Here is a 19,283-nt window from a genome sequence, read left to right on the forward strand (position 1 = left end):
GCAATGCAATCTTTTTGCTTTGTGCTGCTGAGGAGAATTCTGAGGCCAGACAGGTCTTCCTTTCTTGGGTAGAGTTACAGAATTTTCATTACCTAACATTAAAACAGAATTACCAGATTATGTCTATATATTGGCTATTTTCATTAATATTGCATAATCTTCAGGGATCCCTTTAAATGGAAAGGCTTTCTTCCTTCTTTCCTTCCTTTCTCTCTTTCTTTTTTAGTTTTATAAAGATTTTATTACTTGTTAGATTATTTTATCTTCCATCCTTTTTTGTTATTTACATTGACATTCCTAACAAATAATAATTTAATCTATTTAATCCTTTAAAAAAATCTTTGCTTTCAATATATTCATTTCTTTATTCTGGGAAAATGTCTTGACCGTATTTTGTATTTCATTGATTTACAGTTTTAAAAGTTTTCAAGCTACTATTTGTTGCTCTGAACTCAGCACTCTGTAGAATTTGCTGATCTCAGATGTTCTTTCTAAGTTATCACGTGCTCTTATATCAGGTGCGGAGAATACAGATGAAACAATTCCTAAAGATTTCCCTGCTTCCTGCGCTACCAGTTTCTCAGGAAAGTATTTTTCTCTGACTCCTCAGATTGGCCCGCTTTTGTTTTTGTGCACCGGAACTGTTCCTCTTTCTATTTCCTTTTCTCCACGTGCACCTCCTGATAGAGATGCTCAGAGATGGAAGCTAAGCTGAGTTCACTCTCTTTTACTGACTACATACTGTTTGTCAGCCATTACCCTAGGGCAGTGATGGAGAACCTTTTGAGCTTGGCGTGTCAGCATTTTGAAAAACCCTAACTTAACTCTGGCGCCGTGTCACATATAGAAATTTTTTGATCTTTGCAACCATAGTAACACAAAGATTTATATTTTTGATATTTATTTTACATATTTAAATGCCATCTAACAAAGAAAAATCAACCAAGAAAATGAGTTCGCGTGTCATAGGTTCGCCATCACTGGCCTAGGTCCTAGAATTAGAGCAGGGAATTCTCCAGAAACCATCCCTGTTTCCATGGTTCTTATACTTTAGCAGGGAAGGCTGATGTTGACCGATCGGTTGCAGGTGTGGGCAATGTTGTGCCGGTGAAGAGCAGGATCTTACAAGAGAGGAATGACACCTAATGACACCACTTTGGTGGGTGGCACATGGCACACTGGGGAAAGGCTCCCTAAAGTGATGTTTTAGGCTGAAATCCAAACTCGAAGGGCAATTAAGGAACCAGTGAAGTGGAGGGACTTCCGTGTACCCTGCTGGAATCCCAACTCTGCCTATTAGGTTCACTCTGCACCTAGTGGGCCTTGGAGAGCTTTCCAGGAAGTTCCATGGAGGCGGGGGCATCACTGAGCTATGACTGTGACCAAGGTGGGACTCGGTTCCATGGGCGTTGGGCGACTTCTCAGCCAAGATGAGGAGACATGTCAGATGGCAGGTTTGTCAGAACCTCCATTGCCTATCAGTCTGGGTGTCAGCCCAGAACCAACGTGACATCTTCATAGTCTTGGAGTCAAGTCCAAATCCCCACCAACCCATGGACTCGCTGGGTCGGATTATACTGCTTGAATCAGAAGCAAAGAGCTACCAGAAAAATTCTTTGGGATTCTGAGTTACTTCTTGCCTGGCCAAGGGAGGCCTCCTACCTCTTCTCTGTCCTTCCATGCTTCCAACCACTTTCAACCGTCACTTACACCAGAAGCTTGGCTTTTATAAAAGATTCACCAAATGTTGGCTCTTATAATTATTCCTTGTTACACCTTGTCCGTTTTGATGACTGTTCTAGGAGAGGCCATGGTAGGGCTTGCAGACTTTTACTTCCAAGAGGCCAGTATGTGGGTGCCACCAACAATGCGTGAGACCACATTAAGAACGTCCAGTCTCAAGAGAAAAATGCAAGACTTTTCCATTTCTTTCCAGATTTTCTAATAGTTCCTTCCTCCCGGTCAAAAGAGAAACTGTTTGGACAAATCAGGCCACAATTACCCCAGAGAGAAAATATGTTTTGAGTCAAGTGAAGGCCTTTGCTAAGTGACATTAATTACACTCATTTGGGTTTGACATTATTAATTAACCTTCTCAGCTGTCTGTAGGGTAGCCTCTTATGAAAACAATATGATTAAAACAAATAAAGAATATTACTACCACCTAAATGCGAACATCATTTTAAGCTTACAATCTCATTTGATAACACGCTTTGATTCCATTTTCTATTCTGGTAAAATATTCATAACATAAAATTTACCATCTTTACAACTTTTAAGTGTACAATTCAGTGGCATTAAGTGCATTCACAACACTACCATCATCATCACTATCCATTTCCAGAACGTTTTCATCATCCCAAACACAAACTCTACATCCACTAAAAATAACCCACCATCTTTTTTCTCCACAGACCCTTGTAACTTCAAATCTACTTTCTGTCTCTATGAATTGGACTGTTCTAGGTTCCTCACGTAAATGGAATCACACGGTATTTGTCCTTTTGATCCTGGCTCCTTTAACTTAAGCATTCTGTCTTCAAGGTTCATCTACATTGTAATGTGCATCAGAATTTCATTCCCTTTCAAGACTGAATACCATTCCATTGGGTATAGACACTGCATTTTGTGTATTCATTCATTTGTCGGCGGACATTAGGATCGCTTCCGCTTTGGGGCTAGACCAGGGGTGGGCAAACTTTTTGACTCGAGGGCCACAAGGGGTTCTTAAACTGGACTCAGAAGAAGGAGCTGCGGCCGTGTTTCCCGACGTTGCCATGTTTACACTGCTGCTGGTGAAGGAGTGGAGGGGAGAGCAAGAGAACCCTCCGCTCTTTCGGCTCCGCGGGCCGGATAGAACAGCCGAATGGGCCGGATCTGGCCCGCAGGCCGTAGTTTGCCCACGGCTGGACTAGACTGTCTCCGTTGGCCGGTCTTATTCTTATTTGACAAATGTGGGTAAGTGATCCATCTCATCTCAGGGTGAGGTGGAGCCCAGTTTTCAGCCCTGACTGCCTGTCAGCGTGGCCTGGAGAGTTAAAAAGAAAAAGAAAAAACCCTACTCCGGACCGTCGGAATGTTAGATTTCCTGGGTGGAGCCATTTAAAGAACCCTCCGGCTGACTCTCCCCTGCAGCCAGAACCCAGGGCCTGGAGCCCATACGGTAGCCTCTCGGGCTGGGCCCCGCTGACCAATTGCAGGCTCCCTTCTTTGAGTCTCCTCCTCTTTATTAAAGCCACCATCACAGTAAGCAGATCAAAATGGATATCCCCTGGTTAACATTTTAGCCCAAAATTTAGAGCAGGAAAAATAAAATAAAGATTTTTAAATTCAAGCTAAAAAAAAAAAAAAAAAAAAAAAAGCCTCCCTCAATACCTCAAAGCCCAATGCTGGTGTGTTGGCTAAATACACGGATCCATTTGTTTCTTGCATTTTAATCATCTCGTTTTAATAACACACCACAATACAAGCAATTGTGCGGGCTAATTCAGCTCCATTTCAGAAGTCTTGTTCTGTCTCCCAAAGCTTGCTGTTCTGTCTAGTTCAATGCGCACGCATTAAAATGCTAATAATTAAACTGTTACCATTGACTAATGAACTCTGCCAGCGATAAATGATGGTCTTGTTAGATTCGCCGCCCAGCAAGCCTCCTTTTGTACTGAGAAAGTTAAAGGTTAAAGCGCTCTTGAAGCCAGTGAGTGGGTCTAGAAGCAATTACAATTTTCCCTTGAAACTAACAGTCAGGACAATAATGTTTCAATTCCAACCCAGTAAGAGTAAAAAGAAAAAATGGGGGGGGGGGGTGCAGGGAAGGAACACCAAGGATAACTCTGAGCTCTAGTTATGGAGAGGGCTGTGGAGCTTTCTTTAGCCCCCAAGGCAGGTGATGTGATTATTCAGACCAAAGCCTCCTTCGTCTAAACACCCTTCTTAGAACCTCTCTCCCGAGAGCGCAGACGGAAATGGTGATTTTTCCAGGACGCTATTGGGAGCGGCATGGTTAAATGAGGTGGGAAACGTTGCTCCAAATGTCTGCGTGTTTTGGGGGAAGTTGCTTAATCTCTCTGGACCCCCATTTTCTCATTGTTAAGAGCAGGGCCATAATAACGGTCTCGGTGGTGAACACTGCCCCTCTGAGCAGCAGCGCCCATTCTTCCGGTGAAAGTCTCCAGGGTTCCGGGCAGAAGCCTGGCTCTCGGACTCTCAGTTCGCGTGGTTGGTGGGAGTGGATTCCAACCCCCAAGCTCCAGGGGGAGCACATGACCCGGCCCGGCCAATCAGCACATCGCATTTCTCTGGGGCCCAATCAGAACCAGTCAAGGCCAGGGCTCTGGCCAGAGATCTCTGGAGAGCCGGGCTCCCCTGGCCGTGGATTTGACCCAGAAGATGCAAGTCCAGAGCGACCGGACCACGCTATGCAGAAGGCCTTCCTGCCACCAACAGCTGAGGAGGGGAGGTGGGCTCCCCAGGAGCTGGATCCGGCCGCACTCCCGGATTCTTCAATGACACGGGCCACGATTGCCCTGTGTTCTCCCCGGAAGCCAGTTGGAGGTGAGTTTCCCTTGCAGCCAGGGTGAATTCTCTCGGGGCTGTGGGAGGACCTTCACAGGGAGACCCAGCCCTGCCTCCTTTTGCAGCCCCTCTGGGGGCTTCCGAGTGAGCTGAGCGCCTCCCTCTGACACCCCGGTTCCCTCAGCGGCTCTGAGCAGGGCCTGGGCCTGGCCTGCCTTTATCGGAGCCTCCCCTCTCCGCCAGGACTGGGACTTCCTCAAGGGCAGGGTTCCCACACCCCCGCTAACGCGTCTTCCTCGGATCCTTGCAGCCGCGGGGATGCTGGACTTGTCAGGTGTGGGGCAAAGACGCGAACTTGACCAAATTCAGCAGCAGAGGTCAAACCATAAGGCAGAGCAAACCCCGCCTGAGACCCCGGGCCACATAGCTGGGAAGGAGCGGAGCAAGCCTTGAACCCAGGGAGCTGACACCATGAGAGTGCTCTTCCCCCTGCGGGGGGATGCACTGAAAGGACCCCAGGGGAAGACGGGGCACTCATTGATTCCTAGGCCCCCCAAAGCGCTGTTTCAGTCTTGAAAGAAGCCCCTCCCCAGCTGGCACCATTTGGCTAGTTATGTTTTCGATCCTGTTTTGCAACCCCACTGCGGGCCATCACATCTGGGACACTATTGGGAGAATGGCGGAAGCAGGAGTCCTGTCTTTCCTCTGGGCGTCATGGCCACCAGCTGGCAGCCCACAGCCTCCTGGGAAACCTGGGCTCCTGCTCATTTCTTCTTCCTGGGGAGAAGCAGGTAGAGAGGGGAGTGCAGAGCAAAGCTCACACAACGGGAAGCCACACAGAGGGACAGTTTGTATCTTCCAGTGGATTCCTCCTCACTCCCCGACCTTAGCTCACGCCACTTCCTCAAAGCAACGCTCTCTTCCTCACCCGGATCAGGCCAGAGCCTTTTGTTACATTCTTCATGTTCATGATTCTTTGATTCATAGTCTCCTTCACAAAACTAAAAGCTCATCAAGGGCAAGGACCATGTCATCATCCATCCATCCATCCATCCATCCATCCATCCATCCAACCACTCACCTATCCATCCATCCCCCATCTGTCCACCTAAAACCAAATATTTTTGATTGCCCACCATGTGCCAGGCACTGATCTGGCCACGAGTGAAATCCCAATGAACAAAACAAAACCTTTACATGTGTGGAGCTTACATTCTGGTGGGAGAGATGAGAAATGTAGTACGTGTAGAACATGTCAAGGATAATAAATGCTATGGAGAAAAACGAAACAATGCGGCAGGGGTGAGAATGATGAGCAGTGGGGGACTCTACCCCCAGGACCTCAGAGAAGCCTGCAGACTTGCCTCCCAGAATTCCCTTCCAAGGGACAGAAAGTCCTGGCAGTCACTGGCCACCAGCTGGCTGCCGCTTTCTGCTGAGACCCCTGGGCTCCCACTTCTGTCCCTTCTTGGGAAAGAGACAAGCGAAAAGAGAGATATAGGGAGTGAGCTTTCCAGTATCCAGTGTTAGTGGGAGCTCAATGAATAGTACATGAATGAATGCATGGATGGATGTATGAAAAGGTGTTGTCATGGGGATATTTGGAATGGGATGGAGGCTGAGGGCAGCCCTGTACCCATCTAGAAGATCAGTGGGCCTTGAGAGTGTGGGAACCTCACCCTGATATTTGCCCACTGCCCATGGGGAATACTTTGGGAAGATGAGGTGGGCTCAGGAGGCACCTAGAGGACTCCCTGAGTCTCCTGAAACCCCCTCTCCACTCCTCCCCTCCCCACTGGTGTGCAAGGTTACCAAACCGGATCCCAGAGCCAATGGGTCAATGAAAGCCTTGAAGTAAAGGGCGGGGTCCCAGTGCAAGGCTCAGACCCAGTGACCACAAGAATTCTTCTTCCTGGGTCCACTCAAGTGCAACAAAGGCTCAACTGGAAGCGAAAGTCAAAGTTAATAAGAAAGCCACACTGTGTACCTAATGAATTTTTAAAATCAATTATGAAACAGTCTCATTGATCATTTGTTAACATCCTGAAACCTTTACAAATTAATTTTATTAAAAAAAAACCCTCTCACGGTCTGTTAACTCTATAAATGTGTTTTAAATTTGTTTTTGAAGGCAACAATAAGCTGTGTGTGTGTGTGTGTGTGTGTGTGTGTGTGTGTGTGTGTGTGTGTGAGAGAGAGAGAGAGAGAGAGAGAGAGAGAGAGAGAGAGCGCCTGGCCATTCTGAAATAAGCTGCTCTGCATCTGAATGAATGGGGGTCACCTGCCCATCCACAGCAACACTCTGTTTGCCAGGTCAATGTCAGTGTCAGGCCTCCTGTCCGGGTGAGAGGCAGCCCTGAGGCAGTTGCCCAGTGTGTCTGACTGTCCTGAGCCAGCAGGGTGGCACCTCCAGAGATACTGCTTAAAAGTGTGATCCATCTCAGTGGCAACTCTTCTCATGGGGCTGGGCTAGTGGCCGATGACTGTGGCAAGCCGCCCAAAGCGACAGGGGCCATGCGAACGCAGCCATCCTGATGCCCAGCGGGCAAAGAGCCAGGAGTCAGAGCTGTGAGGCCTCGCCGCTCAGGGATACCGAGGGGCAGAGAGGCTGCCAGTGTCTTACTAACAGGGAAGTGCTGTTCTCTTTCACACCAAGGACATGGGAGCAAACCAACAGGAGGAACCTTTGCAAGGTCCACGAGGTAGACTGCTCAGCCCTGTTAACTTCGGCCACGTCCACCCCTGAGCTCTGTTTTGGGCCCCCAGTTTGCAGGATGAGGCAGAGATGCTGGAGAGAGGCTGGGGTGGCCACACCCGGGGATGGGGGGGGGGGGCGGATGCCGAGAGGCACCCTTTGCCTATATTTTCAATCTTGTTTTGTGACCCCCACCTTGGCCCATCATATCTGGGACATTATTTGGCCATTCTTCCACGGAAGGGAATTCATTTTATTTTTCATTTTTATTTCAGGCTATTAACAGGCATCCTTATGTGTTTAAATTTACATCCGTATCTTTAGGGAATTGTGCTTTTATTTCTACGGGACAGAATCCCAGAAGTGAGAATTCAGAGACTTTGGGATGATGTAAGGCTTAAAGAGAAAAATATTGGAGAAGGGAAAAAAATGTTGCATGTGATATGAGCCCCAAGCTGGGAGCTTCTGAAGTTGGGACATTGTCTATAACTTAACTTTTCTACTCTCATTCCTAAATGGTTCCAAGTGTTCCTTCTGCCTACTATGATAGAGCAACGGGGTCCCACAGCTACTCACATCCTCCCTGAGGCTAGTGTAGGGGGAAATACTGAACTAGGGGCAGGGGCATCTTACTAGCTCTGTGACCTTGGAAATTCACTCAGCTTCTCTGTACACCCTCTGTCTCCCCATCTGTAGAGGAATGCCCAGGCCTGGTGCAGAGGCTGGTGGGGATCCCCACAACGAGGTGAAGGTCAGGGGAGGGGGAGCACTGAGCCCTAGTGAGGGATGGACACTGCTCACACCAGCTTGAGCTTGCTCTTGAAAGCCTTGGCAGGTGCTCAGCTACAACCCAGCCTTCTTCTCCTTCCCATCCCTGCGGCTATGGCCTCACTAAGGGTCCTGTTAGGACAGCACTTCTTTCCTTTCCTGGATGGAAAAATTACCGCAATTGAACAGAACAACCACCTTCCATTTCAGCATCAGCAAATGAATGAGTCATGATGAGTGAGAAGGAAAAACCACAAATGCTTAGGGTGTTTCAGGAAAAAAATAACTTTGAAACAGGCTGATACAATCTCTGCCCATTCATGTGGCCATGTTATTCATTAACCAGGGGCCAGGATGAGCCTGGGGGTAGCGCAGGCTGAGGGCAGGGCAGCGCCCCACAGTTTCTCTGCACACTGAACAGTAGCCTGGACAAGAATAACGTGCTGACATCTGGAGCGACGCCTCTCCCTGTGTCTGGGCGCATCTGCTCTGTGTGCTGCTGGTTTTCTCACCTGGGGGAGCGGGTTGGAGGTGGATGCAGGAGGAGGCACATTTGCTTTTGAACCAATGGAGGAATGCCCAGTTTCAGGGAGAGGAGAGGGGGTCCTGTGCATTCGGCCTCATGGAAGCCATCCTTCCATGTTTATAAAAAATAAAACTTATGACATCACAGGCCTTCACAGAAGAACTGGGATCAGTCTGGGGACCTGGTCTCTGCCACCAAATTAGCTTGAGGACCTTGGCGGAGGCACTTCACTTCTCTGGGCCTCAGTTTACCCAACTAGAAACGAAGACCATTCCAGACTAGATAAATTCCAGAGCCACTCTCAGCCATGAAACGCTAAGTATTTTTTAACAAAGAAAAACATCCTATATAATAAAGAGGTAATATGCTAATTGTCCATCACGCCCTCACAAGATGGTGCTGCCTACAACCACAGATGGTGGTGCCCAGTCCCCTCAGCCCTGCCAGGGAGGTGGCAGGTGGTATGCAGCACTGCTGGGCCCGCCCCCAGGCGGGTCCGGCTGCTCCTCGTGCCTGCCACCTAAGTCGCCCAGTCCCTTCAGCCTCATTGGCAGTGAATTTTCATGCGACCATTACCTTTTTAAAAAATCCTTACCCAAGGATATGATTATTTCTGTTCTCAGGGAGCAGGACTAAGCCAGCAGGTGGGCATCTCCCAAGGGTCCCAGACTGTGAGAGGGTGCATGCTGGGCTGAGGGACCCCCCGTGTGCATGAATTTTCACGCACTGGGCCTCTATTTTTTAATATAACAAAAGAAATTGTGTTTTCTATAAGGAAATCAGAAAATAGGGATGGGCCAAAGAAAGAAAATGGAACAACATAGCAAATCCAAAAGTATAGGACTGAGAACAGAAATTGAAGAGCAAATTAAATTTGATATCATATTACTGAGCAGGAAACACTATAAACCAACTCCTATACATACTCATAGGCTTTTAAAATGGGCATATATAGCTTTCAATATATATGAGCAAAATTTGTACTTCTAGTAAACACGGGATCACTCTAGACATTCATTAGACTTGACCACATGCTCATGTGCCATTAGCATGACACATGAGTGTGCTTTCATGTACACAACACCCACCTCATTGAAAGTACCAGCCCAGCTCTTCAGCGTATGGTTGTTCCGATTGTTATTAATGCTGGACACTTCAGATGTTTTGCATCTTTCATTATTATAAACAATGCTATAAAGAACATCTAGCAATCACCCCTTTACATACATCTTACAATTATGTCCTTAAATAGAATGGTTAGAAAGGTATGAGTGGATAGTTAATGGCTGGCATGTGCTGGGAGCAGAGTAGAGGTCAACCTGAGTCTAACATGGTTTTGGGATAGACTGGGTGGCGGGGGGTGGAGAGGAGGGATGTTTGAGCTGAAACACTAAGCATGATTTTGTAGAAGGGAATCTCCACTGTTTGTCCACAGGCCGTAGAGCAGATGGGGACGGGGGGGGGGGGGGGGGGCTTGTGTGGCTGGGTAGTGAGATGCTTCTAGGTGTCACGCTAGGCTACAAATTAGCGTATGATAATGCTGTGGGTCTAGAATGATCCCTTGTTTACTAGACGTACAAATTATATATAGAAAAACTAAAAGAGATGTATGCCTATTTTTATTTTTAAAAAATATGTTCTTATTGATTTCAGAGAGGTAGGAAGAGGGAGAGATAGAAACATCAATGATGAGAGAGAATCATTGATCAGCTGCCTCCAGCACGCCCCGCACTGGGGAGGAAGCCTACAACCTGGACATGTGCCCTGACCAGGAATTGAGCTGTGACCTCCTGGTTCATAGGTGGATGCTCAACCACTGCGCCATGCTGGCCGGTCAGTATGCCTATTTTTTTTTTTTTTTTGTAAAAGATTTTTTATTGATTTTTTAAAATTTTGTTTTATTGCTTAATGTATTACAAAGAGTATTACATATGTCTCCTTTTTTTTTCCCCCTTGACATTCCCCGGTCTCCCCTACCCCCCAGTGTCTTGTGTCCATTGGTTATGCTTATATGCATGCATACAAGTCCTTCGGTTGATCTCTTACCCGCCCCCCTCCCCTCCCCATCCCTCCCTGGCCTTCCCGCTGTAGTTTGAGAGTCTGTTCGATGCTGCTCTGCCTCTGTATCTATTTTTGTTCATCAGTTTATAATGGTCTTTATTATCCATAAATGAGTGAGTATGCCTATTTTAAAAGCCCATGTGGTGAAGGGGCTGTGGGATGTGTCTCGACTTCAAGTCCCCTGAGCGACAAGGCTTTCAGGGGCGTGCGCCGCAGAGCGCCCTGGCTGAGGGGGAGGTGAGTAATCCCGTGTTGCCAGGAAGGCAGCAGAATGTTCGGTGATAACGATCACTGCTCAGCTATTCCCCGAGGCGAGAACGAAGGGTTCTCCTCCATTGGCTCTTGGAATGCCATTTCATTGCCTTGCTCATTACCAAAGGGGAAGAATAAAAGTTGAGGTCTCATAAGAGAGCGCCTGCAAGATGAATGACTGAGATAATGTGTCAAGTGCATTGGAGTTCCTTGTGCTGACAAGGGGGCCAGGAGCTCTGAGAACCCAGCCGGTGTTGCTGGTGCCAGCTCTTCAGGGTGGACTGTGCTGTGACTCAGAGGGAGCCTCTCTGTGCCCATTTCGCAGATGGGTGCCCTCGGAACGCAGAGGCCCCAGTGATGGGTCCAACTCCACGGCGGAGCAGAAACCCCGTCCCTGGTTGTGCCAGCTTCGCTGTGGAAGGGTTGGAATGAGGTAACGTCTCAGAACGTCCTCTGTAAACCATGAAACATTATATGTCTATGCGAGACATGACTATGACGTGTAAAGCTCAGTTACAGCAAATTTTAAACGGAAATCTCAAGTGGCCACGCTGGAGAATGCTGACATTCGGGTTCATTTATCCTAACAGGACAATAAGAATTGAGAACATGCATTGAATTCTGCTGTGGGATCTACGCGCTCCACGAATGTTAACCTCACAAAAACCCTGTGATGCAGGCACCACAATTACCCCCATCTGACAGATGAGGAAACTGGGGTACAAAAGTTTAAAAATGGCACAACATCTACCATCTATGTGCCCTAAGTCTGTAGTCTGCAAGGTACTCCCAGACCATGTACTAGTAAAAATGTACTCGTGCCCAGAAAAAGAGGATTGGGTTTGACCTGGCTGTTAATGTGCTGTTGAAAGTCTGGACCATCCCAGAGACTTGCTCGTCTGCTTTGCCAGCACAAGGCTGACCTCCCAGCTGGGGATGCTCGGAGCTCCATGCAGACCTGGGTCTCTCCTGGGGCAGAGAGGGTTAAGCTGACCCGTGACCCCAGGACCCTGAGATCTGTCCCTTTCGTGCCCCATATGCAGATGGGCTCTGAAGACGACCACGTCTCCTCGTCTCCTCGTTGGAAATCATGCATTTTTATGAAGCCGGCCCAGAATTCCCAGAATTCCGTCGGGTGCACTTTGCAGACCCTAAAATGCTGTCACCATGGCAGGTTTCATTGCTTGCACCTGCTAAAACATTTGAGGCATTTGAGAGGCAGTGAAACACATTTGCTTTTCATTTTATCTGACTTTGGAAACCTTTGAAGTGTTTAATAGTGGAGCCCAGGAAAGATCCCCGCCTCTTAATCATTGACTCGCAAGGCACATTCCCGGCTGGTAGCCTGTCAAGCAGAAACTGACCCGAGCCCCGTTTTATTAAGTGTCACATGCCCAGTCACTGTTCATTAAAGGTGTTTTAAGGTTTGAATTATGTAATTTATGAGACGAAGAAATAAAAATTCCATTGTTTTATTAATATGCAACCCAGGATCTCTCGCGCATAACAAACTTGGGAAGTTGGGCAGAGGGACATACGTGATGGAAGCTAGAGGTGGCCTTCCCTCGCCCTCCATCCCACCGTAGGCAGGAGCTGGTGAGGGGGCAGAGCTCTGGGAAGGGAGCCATCCCACCCCGTGCTCCTGTCCTCCATCCCTCTGTCTCCCCTTCCCTGAGGTCCCACGTGACAAAGCAGCCACCTTCCCTCTCTCTTCCAGGCTCCCCTGCCTCCGTTCCAGAAAGGCCCGAGACAAACAAACAGCAGGAAAACGCATTCCCGGAGTGACCCTGCGTGACCATGTGAGTCACAATCATTAGCAACCAATGTGCCTGCCTCTCAGGGGAGCTGGGAGGGCGAGGTGCTGGGCACTGGGCCACCTGTTCTAGGTCAATGATCTCATTGGCTCCTCCCTTTTCCTGACGGAAAGCAACGATTGTCCCCAGTTTATAGACAAAACCAGGGCTGCCCTTGTCCTCCCTGGGGAGCCATCCTTAGCCCAGGTCAGCCTTCTCAGAATCAGGCTGCCCGCATGCCAGGAGGTGTGGATGGACTGGACCGGGCCGGTGGGCCTTATCTGGACTTGAGCTCTGTGCAGAGGCCGAGCAGGCACCCAGTGGGACTAGGGGCCTTCACGAAGGATGTGTTTCTCCCACGGATTCTCTGTGCACCGTCAGAGAATGTCCAAGTCCAAGTCCACCGGAGGCTTTGCATGAGGATTGCTCCTGGCTGGATGTCTCTCATCTGATACAGGGGGACCCCGCCCTCCTCTGGAAGCCCCTGTGCTCTCCAGCTTCCAAACAAAGGTGAGGAGACAGCCCGCCTGCCCCGTGGTGGGGTGGCTTTGAAGTCCTCCAACAGTTGTTCACTTGGACGGGTCGCACCATAAAGCACAATGGGAAAAAGTCCCTTTCCGAAATACGGACGGCCCCTGATACTTAGACCAAGCATGTCAAACTCAAAGGCTAACACGGGCCAAATAAACGAGGCCTGAGGCCCGAGGGCCACGAGTTTGACATGCTTCATTTAGAGGCCCTGGTTAGGATTTTTCTGGTTTGTTTGTTAATCCTCACCTGAGGATATTTTTCCATTGATTTTTAGGGAGAGTGGAAGAGAGAGGGAAAGACAGACAGAAACCTCGATGTGAGAGAAACACATCAATTGGTTGCCTCCTGCATGGGCTCCGACCAGGGCCCGGGCCAGGGAGGAGCCTGCAACCAAGCTACATCCATGCCCTTGACCGGAATCTCACCGTTTGGTCTGCAGGCCAATGCTCTAGCCACCCTGGTTAGGATTTGAAAGGTGGTGCAGCTGAAGGTATTTCTCACCCTCCTTGCGCCAACCCCGCCCCCCCCCTCTCCTGTACCCCACACAGAGAGAAATTGCACACTTGATTTTGAGCATTTTCTTAATCAAGTGACTCATGTGTTACAGGTGCAAAGTCACACCAAGCTTTCCTCTGTGGCTCAAATTTGTGAGTTTTTATTTTTGAAAGGGGATCTCAGGTGCTAAGCCTTTTCTTCGCAGGAATGGCGGAGAGTTTTTGAGAACAGGGGCCCTTTAAAGTCGGGGTGGGGGCGGGGCATGGCCAGGGCTACATGAACTCCTGTTGGAAAGCTCCCAGCCAGCCCCTGTTTGCAGGAGGCGAGGTGGTGGCCAGGTTTTACAAATCGATGTCAATGATTAACCCACTTAATTTCGAATTACCAATGCAAGCGAAATTTCGATAGTGCTGGCTGCTGGCAATCTGGGCTGGAGGAGCCGTGCCTTTGATCTGCCAGCCTAATTTCCATGAGCAGTAAAACCACAGGCCTCGCAGGCAGACCTCTGCCAGGCAGACCCCGCAGGGCCACAGGCTGGGGTTCTGAAGTCTCCCGGTGCCTCTGGCGAGCTCTGAGCTGCTTGTCCCAATCTGAGAGACCCTGGATGGTTTCCAGAAGGAGCCACTACAAACCTAGGCACTCGTGAATTCGGCGTGGTTTTCAGCATCGAGGGAGTCACTGGGAACCAGAGAGGAGTCAGTTACTTCAGCCAGCCGGGGAGGCAGGTGAACGGGCCGTTTGAGCCCGCGGGGTTTGGTACCTGCTCGGATGGGGAAGAACAGGCAGCGGTGGGAGCTTTGAGGAGGAGTATCAGGGAAGCCTTCCCGGAAGAGGTGACACCTGAGACCTGACGCTGGAGTAGGAGTTAGCTGGGTGATGGGCAGAAAAGCAGAGGGAAGCTCAGCAGAATCTTCTCAGCCTGGGAAGGAGTTTGGAATTTCACCGGAGGAGAGCGGAAGCCACGGATTGGTTTAAGAAGGGGTGGGTAACATTCGAGGCTCAGGGCCAGGTGCGGAGAGGGGAGTGGAGAGGAGCAGGAATAGAAGCAGGAAGGCTAGGCAGGTCGAATGGGTATGACTTTATTAACAGGGGGGCTGGCAAGGGGGTGTGTTGGGTTAAGCAGAGCCAAGCCTGGGTAGGTATGTAGCCAGGGAGTGTGGAGAGATCTTGCCAGGAGACCTGGCTCTGGGATATGACCGCCCCCCCCCCCCCATCCCCAGGACTACTCTAGGCAGGGTCCTCCCCACATTTGTCTGAGCCTGAACCCCTGAGCCCCGACTCAGAGGTGGGAACTCCCGGGGACGTATAGACAGTCACAGGGAGGAGAGGTCTGGGAGGACAGATGGGGTGCTCCTTTTTCAAGTCTGTTAAGACATAAACTGATAGAGTTGGATGGCTTTGGGGACTGAAAATCGAGAAAGAACTTTCCCCGGACACAGAGCAGGAGCTGGCCCAGAGCAGCCACGAAGTTGTGCAGGCTCCTCACCCAACCAGGTAGCTATGGTGGGTGGCCCTGGGTGCCATGCACATCTGTAAACCATCAAGACGTCTTGGCCTGAGTGATGGGGACTATTTTTTTTTCTTCATGGGGCCTGGTGAGGTAGGCAGAGGTACTCATTATGCCCAATGGGACGCTTTCTTTCCAAAAAGGTGTGCGATATGAACGTCCTCTAGCAATCATTATTTTTTAAGTTAATTGAACATTGACTATGCGCTGGCTCTGGTGCGGGACTTCCCATACTAATTTAGCTCTTTCAGAAGTAGGCATCATTATGCCGATTTTCACTGATGGGAAAGTTGAGGTTGGTTCAGAGAAAGTAAATCACAGGTGCAAGGTCACACGGCTGATACATGGAAGAGTCAGGAACTGTGGAAGCATGACAGGTAAGTGCAGCCATCGCTGAGACACGCCTTCAGGATTGGGGGGGACTGGGGTGGGGGCTGGAATATTGTGCGGCTCTGCAGTTGTTCGGTGACGTGAGCAGGCATGAGGGTTCCTGGGAGAGGCAGGCCCCCCGAGCAGTTAGGTGCTGTCTGTGGGCAATGCCCGGCTCTCCGAATCTTCTCCTGCCCCTCCCTTCACGGGGCGGTTGGCAGGAAGTGGGTCCATCAGCGTGGAGAATATGGTCCTGATTTCCACCCATCCTCCCATCATTGTCAGTGCTGCTCGGGTGACTCCTCGTGACCCTTTTCAAGGCGCTGAAGGCAACGCTGCCTGACAGAAAGCGGGGAGCAGAGAGGAGAGGCCCCCCAGCCTGGCCCGCGCTGGCCGCGTCCCATGCAGTCAGTGGCACGGTGAGCGGGAGGAGCCATCGAGTCTGGAGACACTAGGAGTTAACAGCGTAGATACCGCGTTAAGCCACTGTGGGCTCTACCTGGAGTCCCTGGGTCGTGGGGACTGCGGGCAGGTAAACGTCAACCCAAGAAAAAAGCTGAGGGAAATGGGGGGAAAGTATTGCTTATGATTTCATGGCGCATCTGACACCATCTCCAAAAAATTGGCACTTAGCATCCTTTTCTTTCTTTCTTTTTTTCCCTTTTTTTGTTAATCCTCACCTGAGGGTATTTTTCCATTGATTTTTCAGAGAGAGAGTGGAAGGGAAGGGAGAGGGAGAGACAGAGATAGAGAAACATTGAGGTGAGAGAGACACATCGATTAGTTGCCTCCTGCATCCACCCTGACCCGGGCCGGGGAATCAAGCCTGCAACCGAGGTATGTGCCCTTAACTGGAATCGAACCCAGGACCCTTCAGTCCACAGGCCGATGCTCTCTCTACCCACTGAGCCAAACTGGCTAGGCTCTAGCTAGCCGCTAGGGCACTTAGCATCCTTTTTGATGATGCATTGTCCAAACAGACTGCTTTGCCCTGGGGGAGGCCAGGAATGGAGAGGCCCCCCTCTGATGTCACAGTGAGTTTTAGGGGTGAAACGGGAGCATCTGGCCTTTATTCCGTGCTGGGCCCTTTGTGGGCCCCGTGGTTATTTCATTCACCCCTCCTGGCCACCCTCTGGGAAGCCCGATAGGACCCGTATTTTACTGAGCTGAACGCTGAGGCTCACAGGTTCAGTGTGATGTTCAGCGGGGAGTTGGGGGCTCACTTATTTCTGATTCCTGTCAAGGGGTGTCTTTTCCACGTGGCTGCGGGAGCCTCACACAGAAGAGAGGGTTTGGGCGTGGAGCCCCCTTTAGAAAATGTATGAAAATGTGTTGCTCAGCAAGTTGCCATCAAGTTTAGATGAATCCTGTTATTCCTACAAGCGGTGCCTACTTTCTAACTCCAGTCCACGAGCTACTTCCTAAATGTCCCGTTTGGAAGGTGAACCTACCACCACTGAGATTTGGGTCCACAGGTGGCACTTATTCTGGGGGAAAAAGGAAACACACAGGAGAACTCGACCTGCCCCCAAGGAGAACGGGGCAGGTGCTGGCTTGCCACGCAAGGGAGGCGGGTTTAGTGCCTTGGGAATTAGCTCCAAGTTGCCACCCAAACGCTGGGGGTGGGCACAGGGGCCCAAGCCAGGTGTCCACTCCCTCAGGCTGAGAGGTGACATGATGGATGAGACAGGCTGGCGTGGCCATCCCTCCAGGCTGCCCTGGCCTTTCTCAAATGACCCCACCTCGCAGTTCTCCCTAATTCAGTGACTCTCAAACTGCAGCCCATAGATGTAGTCTTGGAAAGCCATTAAGTCCCAAACAAGCTTAGAAAGATCATATCTTATTTTAAGAATATCAAAAAGAATTCTTTAACCAGACATCTAAACACATCTTCTCTGTTGCAATAACAACTTGCTTCGTTGTCGAAGAAGCCTTCCGTTTTGCCTCGACGCATAGTGGGGTCCGAGATAAATTCTCCATAATCTATGAATTATTTTTTTTCCCTTTAAAATGAGTCCGTGCACAGTTGGAGTCTGAGAAACCAAACCCTCACGTAAAATTATACTCCCAAGCCCCAGAGATCAGAAATGGTGAGCAAATTACAGGGAGAGACCCCGGGAGCCCAGTCCAGGCCTGCAGGCTGGGGGACCACGGGGCCGGGAGAAAATTGTTTGCCTCCGCTCTCCCATCTGGAAGATGGAGGTCATGACTCCTCGTCTCGCTGCCTTGCAAATGCAGCTGTGAAAATCTCGCGAGAAGATGCCTGCACAAGGAGGTGGAGGCAGTACAGAAGCCAGAGGTGTTCGGGATTCACATGCTTTTCCGATCCGCTGTGAGCTGGGGAGTCTCGGCGTGTCAGTGCTCAGGCATTCAGAGCACAGCCTCCCTGGGTTCGAATCCTGCCTCTGCCACTGACTGTTTGCGTGAGCATCAGGCTCCCCCCGTGAGGCGGGGATAAGAGGAACAGTATGCACCCCTAAAGGGCTGCTGTCAGAGTTCAAGGAGACAAGGCCGGGGAAGCACTTCGGGTAGAACCCAGGCAAAAAGCACAGGCCGGGAGGGGCAGCTGTTCTTGCTGTAACCAGTGACAGTGCCCCGGTCTGGGCTGAGTGATGGGGCTGGGGAAAGTCACGTGGGCCTGCATGTCCCCATCTTTACAGCTGGGGCCTAGCACGTCCTTCAGAGAGTGGGGTGAGAAAGAAAGAACCGCACTCCTCCCAAGCCGGTGCCCATGAAATGCCACAGCGCCCCTTTTCCCCTGCCCCTCTCTCGTCGAATCCTTCTGGACCTGTATTTCCTCGCTTGTTAAAGGCGGGGAAAAACACCTGCCCCGCTGGGTGGTGGCGTGATGGGATGAGGTAATCTAGCCAGGGCCCCGAGCACCTGGGATGGCCGTAGGGGCTAGTCCAGTGGTCGGCAAACTGCAGCCCCTTGAGTGTGGCTCTTCCACAAAATACCTCGTGCGGGCGCGCACGTACAGTGCGATTGAAACTTCGTGGCCACACTCAAGGGGCCAAAGAGCCACATGTGGCTCGCGAGCCGCAGTTTGCCGACCAATGGGCTAGGGTACGTCCATCCATCCTTCCTCCCGGCTCTCCAAGTGGGTCCAGTGAACCGCTGGGCAGAAGCAAACACCGCTTGGCCAGTCTGCCCGCAGAGAACAGGAATTTCAGGGAGGCCAGTCTCCCTGACTCCTAGGAGAGGGCCTGGCTTAGGGGGGAGGTTGGGGGAGTGTGGCCAGAGTGGGTGACCCCCTGGGCCAAGGAATTTAATTCTCTGGAGGGTGTGCCATGAGAACAGCTGGGCTGACCTGGGGCAGACCTGCTGGGTTGGGAGAGCTGGTGGGGGCAGCGGCCGGGGGTCATCTGTCTTTAGTCGCAGGAGACAATGACCTCCGGGCCTCCTGAGCAGTGGGACTGGGGACAGGGAGGGACGTCCCTTGCTCCTTCTGCTTTCTCTCACGCGGCTTCTAAGGAAATTCCACGGCATTGTATTTACAAGGCATCCCCGACTGTCAGCTTCCTTGAACACAATGTATTTAATAAAAAGCCATTAAGCCTTGTAAAGCTGTCAGAAATCTAAATGACACTTGTAATAAAATCTTGTCGGTGACCTGTTCCGGTTAATCAGGTCCAGTGACATCATCACCCACGGATCCGTCTGATACCCGGGGTGCGAGGTATATTTAGACAGCTTTATGATCCACGCGGATTTGAGTTATTAAAATTGTACAGTTTTGCAAGGAATTGGGGATTTAATAAAGCAGCGGAGAAA

The sequence above is a fragment of the Myotis daubentonii genome, chromosome 13 (assembly GCF_963259705.1).
Source record: "Myotis daubentonii chromosome 13, mMyoDau2.1, whole genome shotgun sequence".
Taxonomy (NCBI): domain Eukaryota; kingdom Metazoa; phylum Chordata; class Mammalia; order Chiroptera; family Vespertilionidae; genus Myotis; species Myotis daubentonii.